Below are 9,803 nucleotides of genomic sequence, written 5' to 3'. Positions count from 1 at the left end.
TATATGCTTGATATGGAGAATGGTGATTAAAATAATCCTATTTTGTCAGGAAGACCATTCTTAAAGACATCCTAGACTAAGATAGATGTTCATAGTGGCACACTTACCATGAAATTTGATGGTGAAATTGTTAAGTTTAATATTTATGAAACCATGAAATATCCTGATGATGATAATCTTGTTTATTCTATTGATGTGATTCATTCTTTAGCACAAGAAGTTTTTGAACTTAATGGAAAAGATGGAATGGAAGTTGCCATTAGTAAGTATCTTGAGAAATAGAATGAGGAGTAAGCCTTAAGTGCCGATTTGCAAGAAACTGTTGCAGCATTGGATGATTTTTTGAAGCTACAACAGTTAGGTAACGCTTCTCATATCACGTTACCAGTTTCTAACAAGAGACCTTTACCCTCTGTTTTGCAGGCCCTTATTCTAGTATTGAAGCCTCTCCCCAGTCACCTCAAGTACGTGTTCCTTGGAGAAGGAGGAACGTTACCAGTGATCATTTCCAGTAAATTGAGTGTACTGCAAGAAGAAAAGCTTGTGTAGGTCCTTAAGGAGCATAAGATGGCTATTGGTTGGAAAATTGCAGATATTAAGGGAATTAGCCCATTTACATGCATGCATCATATCTTATTTGAAGAGGGAGCAAAACCTTCTCGTCAACTGCAAAGAAGATTGAACCCACCCATGATGGATGAAAGTGGAGAACACAGGAAGTTGCAACTACAAGAGTTAGAGGAAATTCGAAATAATGCCTATGAGAGTGCAAGGATTTACAAGGAAAAGACAAAGGTTTTTCATGACAAGATGATCTCTAGGAAGGAGTTTAAGGTTGGTCAAAAAGTCCTTCTATACCATTCATGGCTTCATTTGTTTCTAGGTAAGTTGTGTTCTCATTGGATTGGACCTTTTGTTGTTACTAAAATTTTTCCCCATGGTGCAGCTGAAATTCAAAGTTTAGCAACTTCCAAAGTGTTCAAGGTGAATGGTCATAGACTTAAGCCATTCTATGAAGGTTTACAAGTAAAGAATGTGGCAAAATTGGACCTTGAGGATCCGATTTATACTGATTGAAGAAGGAAGCATTGAGTCAAGCCAACGACAATAAACAAAGGCGCTGCTTGGGAGGCAACCTAGGGGAGTTCGTTCTTTTTCTTCTTTTTTATTTTTGCATTTAAATTTTGGTTATTTTTGCCTTTTCCTCGCATTTCACCTTACATTCGGGACAATGTAAGTTTTAGGTGTGGGGGAGGGGATTTAGGTTGTGTTTTAATTTTGCATTTTTGAAAAAACAAAATTGCTCTTTGTTTTTGTGATTTTCAAAGATTTTTGGTTATGTATGTAATAAACAAGATTCAATTAAGCTTGAAAAATTCATAACATGATTGAATAAGTGATGTTCCAGCTTAGAATTAATTGGCCTAGTTATTTTCCTTGAGAATGGTAGTGACTAAATTTAGTAGACAAAAGCTGGTGAGATATTGAGCCTTTAGATTGACACATCCATATCAGTCTTATTATTCTTTCATGTGAGATATTCTTCCATGGATTTGTTTCTCTAGAACTTGCCTTGATTCTCGTTGAGGTCATATTGACACATGCATGCATGAACATGATTAAGGCCTTCTTTGTTATAAGCTACATAAGCCAAATAACCTACCGTGTAATTAATTTTTCCCTTTGTTGAACCCCTTTGAGCTTTATTGTTTTTTTTTTTCCTTTATTGTGAACCCATGTTACAAGCTTTAAACCCGAAAAACAATGCCTTTACCCAAGCCGTAGAGCTAGTGGAGCATTGATCATCATTATGATAAGTATGGGTGTGCAAGAAATAAGTGTGGGGGAGACTGGATTTGTGGTATGGCTATGATTGGTGAAATGGAACATGTCTTCATTCTCAATTTGTGAGTTCCATTGTTGATGTAATTCTTAAAAAAAAGAAAACAAAAGAAAAGAAAAAGAAAGTGACGGAGGAAATTGCTTTTAATATTACAAACTACCCATGTTCATAATTCCTCCTAAAATTCCAAGAAAGGTGTCTGTTTATACGTAATATATACAAAGGTGGAAGTTGCTGAATGGAGTGATTGGTTTTACATGTCTTATAAGAGAGAAAAGAAACAACACATGAAGAGATAGGTAAAAATGTAATAACAACCTCAATATATATATATATATATATATATATATATATATATATATATATATATCAATAATGAGTACAAGGTTTGCTATAATAATGTAAGAACAATGTATCTATAAAAGATAGAAAAGAAAAGAATACATAAGTTCTCACCACATCCCTCAACAAGTATAGACACTCCCCCTAACAAAAATCTCATATACTAATTCTCCCCCAAAGTACATGACTACGCTTATATCCAAAACTACTCCCCCTTTTTGACACAAATGACAAAGAGCAAGTAACTCCAGAAGTCATTCGCATCATCACTGGAAGAGCTAACATCATCATCCTCATCACCATCGCCATTAGAGCCACAATTGTCATCCTCATCCTCAGAAGTCTCTGGAGAAGGAGTAGGAGACTCAACGAAGCCATCAAGGCGAGCTTGTCGTCGTGCAATACGACTAACACATGTGTTCATTTGACACAACTTATCGCTGAGAGTGTCAGGGTGAGCATCCATGCGCTGAAGCTGCGCCATAATCGCCTCTAGAGTTACAGCATTCGCGGAAGAAGGAGCGGATATGGATTAAGCTAAAGAAGCTAGAGGAGTTGTCATCTTGATTTGTGGCCATTTCAGTTGAAGCTGGGCCTCACTCCATCTAACAGTAGTTGCATTGATGGCACACATGACAGGGAAAGGGTCCGACATGAGAAAGGAGACAGAAAAATGGTGAAGGATCCTCTTGAGGGAAATGGTCCGACATGAGAAAGCTTATCACGGGTCACCGTATCCCAATAGACATCTATGAGGGAGAGGATGAAGTGAGAATGGAAGTCTATAGTGAGGTTCTCTAGGAGGGATAAAAAAAATCGAGCACAAGGCTCTGTGAATAGAGTTATAGTGAGACAAAGGATGGAGAACGGATGTCATCACCATGTTAAGAAACCTCGGACCTTTAGCAAAGGTCGAGCAATGGGCATTCTAATGATCACCCCAGACAGAAGGAGCCTCACAAAACAGAGACATGAGCTCGTCACACAGTCCTAAGATGATCACAAATGAGGTAGTTAGGATGCGTTACCCTTAGGACGTGGAGCACCTCGGATACAATATCTGGAGTAACCACTATGTGCATACCTCGAACACGAGTGACGAAAAAGAGTTACTGAATAATGAAATCCGTGCATGTTAGAGTAAAACTCCTGAATGATCATGGAAGGACAAGTAACCGGGACATCACATAGTGACCCCCATCCTCTACTGTGGATGACTGTGGGAAGGCCAGTAACGGAAAAATTCGATAAGATGACTTGGTGTTCCGAATGAATGCCTCGTCGAGAAAAGTTCTTTGAGAAGTCTTTACGCGATTTCTCATTGCGGAATTGAAGATGAGAAGGAGTAGAATCAGAAGAAGATGCCCCGGAATGTAGAGGATTCCGAGATGGAGTGGATTTATGCTTAGGTGCCATGATGTAGACTGAAAGAAAGAGAGAGAAGGAGACAAGCAGAAAAGCACCAAACAATTTAATATCAATATGATAGAAAATGGAAGGTACATATGAATGAAAAATGCATGAGCATGTGACATGCAAAAATAAAAGTATCATGGGCTTAGCCCAATCCAAACCTACCAGCTTACAAGCTTGCAACAAAATAAACACACATCTGAAATGCATGAAACATTGTTAAAATGCAATTTGATGCAATGCATGATGATTTAAATTCATTAAAACAAAAAACCATCCCAAAAATTTGGCAAAAACCTCAACTATTTTGAAAAACCCCATAAATTTTCAAAAACCCCAAAAGTTAGGTAAAAAAATGCATGAAATGTATGATAAAGAGATGAAAGGAGATCATACTAGTGAAAAATGCAAGTAAAAGACTGAAGATTGAGTGGGGAAGATGAAGAGGTTGAGTTTGAGGTGTTTGGGAGAGGAAGAGACACTTTTCTGTCGAGAGAGATCGGGGAGAAATGAGAGAGAATTTGTGCTGACCTTATATATAGACATATACTTAGCTCGATGGATCAAGAGGTGTCGAAAGGTGTCGAGAATTAAAATGTGACAAAAAGAGTTATCAAGGAGCTATCGAGAGGTGTCCACAGCATAAGAATCTCGATGGATCGAGCAGCTACTAATAAGCTATCGAGGAGACAGAAACTTTCTCGATGGATCGAGAAGCATTAAGAAGCTATTGAGACAAATTCTCAAAAACTTTGATGGATCAAAATTGTGATAGCAGCTATTGAGAAAGCAAGATCAAGAGCTCGATAGATAGCCTAGATGTCGAGAGGTATCAAGAAGCTGTTGAGATTGCTTAAAACAGTTTTTCAAAGAAGAGAAAAACATAGACATGAATGCAATCAAACATGCTACTCAAATAAAGATCCAAACAACATTTCTAAACTTTGTATCTCTTGTAGCTTAGATGAACATTTCTATGTACAACTAGGCAAGTGAGCTTTGTGGCTTGTGTTTGTGATGAGTAAGATTAAGTAATCTCTTGTACTTAACACTCGTATCTCTCTTTTTGACGAGAAGGACTAGAAAATCTTAAGAGAAAGGCATAAATAATCAGCTCACCATTGTTGCCCGCCAATCATGAAATGACATCTGTATGCTTCGGCATAGCAAAAGTGCAATGTCAAAAGCTAAACATAATTGGGTATTTCTTTTCTCTCTCTTATATGCCCATGCATGATATGTTTAAAAGAAAATATGCAAAAAAAATTAAAAGAAAAAAGAATCAAAATGCTTTATATATGATTGCAAGTATGTCTTCTAGGAGATGTGAGAGTTATAGGATGTACCTCGAAGGTGATAGTCCCCATCAGGCAGTTATGATTGTGTGTGAGTTAAATTGATTTGCTCATATCTCAAATCGTCATAATATGTAGATACTTATGCAATCTTGTGATGTTTTTCACACATAACACGCAATATTCTTTGCTACTTTTGATACATGTGCAGGTACAATGTGATTTGGCTATCACAAGGAATACTTGTGTTAATGTATTTTCACTAAACTGTCTTAACATATTTTGAAATATAAAATTGGTTAAACTTGTTTAGTGTGTGTGTGTGTGTGTGTGTGTGTATGTTTTGGATCTATATGCTTGAAAATTTTCTTGTTGAGAGATGTTTTTGAGAGTTCAAAATGCTTTGTTTTAATGGCCATTCAAGGTACACAAGTACCCATGTACACAAACAAACACTGTTTTTTTTTATTTTTCTGATTTTTAAAATTTTATTTTTAAAAAAAAATAAATAAAGCAAAACTAAGAACAAACAAACAAAAACATGTTAAGCAAAGCAATGCATAAGACTAGACTGGCTGAAAATAAGAAAGCAAAACACACAAGTAATGCAAGCAAAAACAGAGGGAGAGAGAGAAAAGTGACTACATCACTTAGAGCCTTTTTCCTTCCACATCTTGGAATAACCTTTCCTTTTAGCGAACCCTTGAACTGGCAGTGGGGGGAAGAATTGCAACCGTTCAAGTTCGAAAGGAATATGAGGGCTTTAAGGAGATCTCCAAGAGGAGCAAGAGAGGATGGAAATTGATTCTGGATTCCCGATAAGATCATACTGTTGCTATGTTGAGTGGCTTGCCACTTATAGCAATTAGGTCAAGTATGTCCGGTTGCTCCATAGTGATGACAAAGATGCTACTTCTTTTTTTTAGACTTTTGAGTATTACCCTTTGTTGAGGCTCATTTTTGAAAAAGCTCACCAGTAGGAAGAAGCCCAACAATATGGGCAAGAAGAGAGTTAGCAAATTGATAGGAAGGAACCATTAACTGCAGGAATAATGGATCATAGGCCCATAAAATAAATAAATGGGTTTTGAAAAAAGCAAATGGGCCCAAAGGAGCACAAAGGAGGAAGAAGTAAACCCATATGCATTATGTAATGAAGAAAAGTAAGAATGGGCCACAACATTAATTCAGAAAAAGAATAAATCTTTTTGTTCATGTTATAATTAAGTCTGAATTCTTTGAATCATTCTAGTAGTGACTAGAGTATCATATCCACTTAGGATTCTCCATTAATGTTGGCACCTAAAACTTCCAATGTGTTCAGATTAGAGATCATCCTAAGACAATGCTCCCTTAGTGAACTACCTTCAGCCATTTTGGTATTATAAATTTTTCTCATAGTTTCTTGCTTTACAGAACGACCTTGCTCACCAAACATCTCCTTCAGACTTAGCATAATGTCCGAAGCTAGTTCTACATCTTGCATTTGATGCTGTAGAACATTCAAAATAGATGCTAGGATATAGCACTTGGTCATCTCATTAGATTTCTGCCAATGATCATATCGTTGTTTTTCCTCAAGAGGACCATCTAATGAAGGAAAGCTAGGATATGGTTGAGTAAGCACATATTTGTACTCTTTAGCAATTAAAACAATGTCCAAATTTCTTTTCCAGTCAACATAATTGGATCCAGTCAGTTTGTTTTGATTAAGAATAGCAACAAGTGGGCTAAATGATGCCATAATAAAATCTGAAAATAATAAACATGAATATAATAAGTAAACTGGACATTATCAATTTAGCATATAATATGGAACCTTAATAAACCATAATATAATATATGCAACGAAAACCCAATCCTATGTTTATAATTCCTTGGTAGCAAGTTTATTATAAACACTATGATTGATTGAGAACTATTCTCATTATTAGTGCCATCATGATAACTCTTATCAAACACTAATAATATGTCATATTACCTTCAGCCTCTAAGTAATAATGACATAGTTCCTTTGAGAGGTTAACATTACACTTAGTCTAATGTACACCATTATCTAGAATCATGTGTAGCCACATTTCATCTCCCTTTATAGTGTTTAAACTTGTAGTACCATGAAACAAAACACCCTCCTTTGGTATTGCGAGACATATATGCCAAGACGAGGTGTTTGTCTACACTACTTTAAACGGGTAAGTTCAATCTTGTAGTACTATGAAATAAACACCCTCCTTTGGGATCGCGAGGCATATACGCCAAGACGAGGTGTTTATCCCACACTACTATGAATCGATAATGGAGGCCGTGAGATCCAACCCTTGTATCTCTCTCCCACTGGATGTTTTAAAAATAAAGGTTTTTAATTTAAAACATACATAAACAAATTACACATAGCCTTGCTCTTTATATATGTAAAAAACACTTAGAGAAAATTCTAAATCTTGAGTCCTCGATCGATCGAAAAAAATTCTACCAGCTCGATCGATGCTCGATAGATCCTCGATCGGTCGAGAAAAATTCTGCCAGCTAGATCGATGCTCGATTGATCGAGCTTCGCAAATTTTGAATTTTTCAGAATTTTTGTTAGACAGTTTTTAAACGTTTTTTTGTGAACAAACAACCATCATGTGAACATAATGGACAGAGATTGATATCTAAACTGAATATCATTGATGCTATAGCCTTAAAATTCAATTTAACATACTTAAACTCAAATTTAAACAACATCATAACATTAATATCAGTTTTCATCAAACAATAATTTCAACAACCATGCAGAAAACTAATTTCTAACAACATAAAACTATTGTCACTAATTCCAAAACTCAAAACCCGTTAAACAGATACGAAAATGAAGACCACTCTGATACCAATTGTTGGATAAATACATGTTTGTATTGCATACAAAACATATGCAGCGGAAAAATAACAGATTTGCTTCTTTCATAATGTTAACATGTACTATGTAAGTTTCAGAATTTAAGAACAAGAGAGTGTACTTTGGTGCGGTGAATTTCAAAAAATGAAGATCAGAAGCACTTGGGAACACTTGTAATCTTCACTCCAATTCCACAAACACCCAAGAAGTGTGGTCTCTCAATCAGTTTTCCAAGGGAGAATGTCAAAGTGTCTCACAATAGTGTTACTTCTTCACTTCCAAAAAATTGTGTATATTTCTCCCTTTATATCTAATTGATTATCTAATTGGGCTGGCCTTTTGAGCTTTTCTAATTAGGCTTAAGTGTGTGGCTTGAAGTGGGGCTACAAGGGACTAATAAGATACTAGCTCCAATGGGCCTTGGGCTTTTTTGTCAACTCTTGACAAGTCCAAAGTTACCATTAATTATATTTAATACCACTATATAAATATAGTTGCACTCTCGGCCTTATTTATAAATTATATCCCAAAACTTTATTGTACATGTAACTCCTTCATAAAATATTTGTAGTAATACAAAGTCATGAATATAGACAGCCACTTTAAAGATTACTACATCTTAATTCCTTGAATACCCAGTTTAATCCTCTAAAGTTATTTATCATATATTTATGAAATCCAATTTCATAAATATATACTTTAGTAACTTCTTACCAAAGTGGTTAGGCCAAACTTTTTGAATAACTGAACCCATTATAAACTTATCTCAAGGGAATATTTTATATCTCTTTTAAGAGACTATGAATTTCATCTTGAGAATATATGTTCCATCAACACTAAATGTGATTACCCAACATACTGGGGTTTTGATCGTTTCTTTAGACCCCACTCCTGATATATCAAAGCAACCTATATTTCATGATCAGGTCTATTATCCTCTCAGGATTAAGAGTTCATGTAAATAGAGGTCATGGGTTTATTATTCATTTGACAGTCATTAGGAGATTAATAAATCTCATAGCGGTCCAGTTCAATATGTTTTAATTCTTAAAACATATCAACATACCAACTAGAAATCTCCATTTCTATGATCAAGACAAATCATCTTAGTTGATATGTTATAGTTTTCGGAGATGAAATGCCCAATTTCACTGACTACGAACTAAAATTCTGAGTTTACAAAGAACTTGTGATTTATATCTTCTGTGATTAAATCACATAAATCACATACTATGCATCTCATGGACTATATGATAATGTTCCAATATTCACGTTACCATTATTTTTAGATAATAATAAAACAACTTTATTAACCATAACATTAAGTCATACATAGCATCATACAATAGGATTTAAGGGCACACATCCTAACACCTTACGTGACAATCGAGGACTTATGTCTTTGGGAATTTTCTAAATCACTATGTGACCGGGCCTATACCTGGTACATCGGTCTAAAGCCAAGATCAATCCTGACCTGGGATGACATGGTGGACGTATTTTGCACTAAATACTTCCATGGAGAAGAAACAGTAACGCTTGCGACCTTGCAAGCAACGAAGCAAAGAAGTGGTGAGGATTTAATGGAGTATATCAAAAGGTTCTAAGACATAGCACTTGACTGCTATGATCATTGCGAGAAAAAGACATTGGTAAAAATGTGTATGACAAACATGATTAGGGATTACAGAGCCGTTTTGGAAATCTCCCAGTTTGCTCAGTTGTTACAAAGGGCCAGAAAGACTACTCAGCTAGTAAGGCTAAGTTCTGACAAAAGAATTGCCCCATAGGTCATGACGGTGTCCACTGGCGAAAGAAAAAGAAAAGCTGACGCGAGGGAGTACGATACCCCTCCACCACTACCTTGTACCCTAACGGCGTTGGATGTGCTCCTAGACAAATGAATAGCGGACGAGGTCTTCAAGCCCAATTAGGTTACCAGAGAGTCCAGAAAAGATGAGCGAAAAGACCCACGCTTTTGTCGCTAGTACAACTATGTGTAACACCCTATCGCAGAATGTTGGGCGCTTTG

At 36.1% G+C, this 9,803-nt stretch overlaps 1 pseudogene; it reads left to right on the top strand.

Moving 5' to 3' along the window:
* Window positions 1-549, top strand: part of LOC142606191 (uncharacterized) — a 1,726-nt pseudogene extending 1,177 nt beyond the window's left edge.
* The last annotated feature ends 9,254 nt before the right edge of the window (window positions 550-9,803 follow it).

The sequence above is a fragment of the Castanea sativa genome, chromosome 8 (genome assembly GCF_040712315.1).
Source record: "Castanea sativa cultivar Marrone di Chiusa Pesio chromosome 8, ASM4071231v1".
NCBI classification, from domain to species: Eukaryota; Viridiplantae; Streptophyta; class Magnoliopsida; order Fagales; family Fagaceae; genus Castanea; species Castanea sativa.
This window is presented reverse-complemented; position numbering and strand designations above follow the sequence as displayed.